The sequence below is a fragment of the Oncorhynchus mykiss genome, chromosome 16 (assembly GCF_057628025.1).
Source record: "Oncorhynchus mykiss isolate SJ-2025 chromosome 16, ASM5762802v1, whole genome shotgun sequence".
NCBI lineage: Eukaryota > Metazoa > Chordata > Actinopteri > Salmoniformes > Salmonidae > Oncorhynchus > Oncorhynchus mykiss.
The window spans coordinates 64,398,181-64,400,425 of NC_143037.1; the positions used below are offsets into that span (position 1 = coordinate 64,398,181).

The window sequence follows — 2,245 nt, forward strand, 5'->3', positions numbered from 1 at the left end:
AAGAGTGTAGCAATTGAATGTAGCTTCACAAACAAATTAATATTTAAAAAATGATTACTTTTCTATATACTACTGTATATGTAATATTGTTTACATGTAACGCTTGACAGGCCAAATGTTCCATAAAACACCAGATAATAACCAACAAGATCCAGCACGGCTGATTTTAATATTACATCTTCAACTTCACGTCTACAACTGTTCAAAGGAATGTTCAAAAGGCATATCTTTTATGAAACGACCTATCGACCACTTAACTCACTTCACTTCTCGCTGAATTTGCCACAGTTTCAGTAGGAGTTGATTTTCTAAGTTAATTGAGTCTATGCTGGCTCGCTTTGCAGTGAAGAGTCCAGCACAGCTAAAAAGACGCTCACAGGCAGCAGATGCAGGCCTGTGTTGAGCTTGAGGGACAATTTCTTTATGTACGGAAACAAATGAAGTAAATCTATTTTGTCCGATGGACTAGCAAGATACCCATCCAGCTCTCCTGTACCTTCTGACCGATTGGTTGTCAGTGATGAAAAGAAATCCTGTTCATCAGATGAATGTTGCCTTAGATGCTTAGTCTCATCCAGTGTGATTGTGTCAAGATGATTCTTCAGGTACGCCAAACCTATACATTGGAAACAACACAACATTCACACGTTTCAGCAAACTCTGGCTGGCAACACAATCATATTACTGGCATTGCAATAGCTCTAACACAGACTTCCACACTTGTTATTCTGAGATACTGAGATTGATTTGAGTTGTTCAAATACATTCAGACCTAATCAATTCTTTAATGTTGAGTTGTGTTCATGTCTGGCTGTACCCAAACATAGTTATATGCAAAGGTTATTGTCCAGCACCTGTAATGCAAATTAAATAATGAAAAAAATTTAAACCATTAAAAATATATATATATTTAAATGAAACAATTAAAGACAAGACTCAAAGACTAAAAGATATCATCATATGGACAACGAGGTTCAAACCTTTTGGAGTAAAGAAATCATACCAGCTGTGATGACATCAGTTTTGTCAGTCCAAGACGTCTTGAACTTTGGCAGAAGGATTGCAGCAGCAATAGGCTGTGGCTCCTCCATCATTTCTCCAAAGTGCTTTTGGAGACTGTTCTGAATGGCTCTGATAGTTGTAGGCACATTTGGCAAGATGCTTCCAGCCTTTGAAGTTTTGTTTTTAGTAAGATCACTGGCAGCAGCCAGTGTTGGTCTCAGACTGTAGAAACCAAAGGCTTCATCACTTTGCAGTACTCATTCAAGAAGGACATTTCTGCCGGGCTCAGCCTGAAAGACAAGGTAAGTGTAATACCTCTTAGAATACTAACATTTCATGGACAATAAATATTACTGTAATAGGAAAATATTAAATTGATTCAAAGAATTGTTATTCACATTCTCACTTTGAATTCTTTACACACATTTCTAATGGCATCCTCCCCCTTCTCTTGTATGATACGTGTGATCCTCTCTGCAGCCAGGTAAGTTCAGTTCCAATATGTTTGATTTGGACTGTTTGCACTCATTCTCTACAACTTCAGCAGCTAAGGTTGACAGTCCCGTTTTATTCCACCTGGACAGCCTTTTGTAGCTATCACTATTTGTTTCTACCAACACAGAATCTGTTGTTGCAATGAGGTTCAGCAGGTGACATGCACACCGTTGATGCTGAGGGAGTTGATATTCTGGGCCACTGTCATTTCCCAGGATGGAATAGGTGTCTTGGTATTCAACCTGCTCTGCTGGCTCTTCAGCATCTGAGTCTCGGGTCTGCTGACTCGACTGCCTGGCTCTGCTCACCAAAAACACTGAATTCTTTGATGAAGTTTGATCCACAGTGTGTTGTGGATCTTACCACTTTCCCCCTGGCCCTGTATGCACAATGGATGTCATCGAGGGCACCTGCAAGCACATCAAATGTGTGGGAACCGCTCAATCTCTTGCAAGCGAGTGCAACAGAACGTCTCACCAGAGATTCTTCAACTATCCAGTGACCTGTGACCCCTATGTAACTCATTTGATGAGCTGTCCAACAATCAGTGGTGGTGGCAACATCATTTACCCTGCCAAGATGTGCCATAACTGTCTTCATGTGATTGGCAGCTTCATGTATTCTTGAACTAACAGTAGGTCTGGAGATGACTGCATTGAGGATGCAGGGTGGTTACCAACTCTTTAAAAGCGGGTTGTTCGACCAGAGAATGGCTGATGGCCCTCACAGATCAGATTAATGACAAGCT

The 2,245-nt window shown here is 40.7% G+C and overlaps 1 pseudogene; it reads right to left on the reverse strand.

Annotated features, from left to right (window-relative positions):
- Window positions 1-258: 258 nt before the first annotated feature.
- On the reverse strand, window positions 259-1,705 carry LOC149976955 (uncharacterized; annotated as a pseudogene).
- Between the last annotated feature and the right edge of the window lie 540 nt (window positions 1,706-2,245).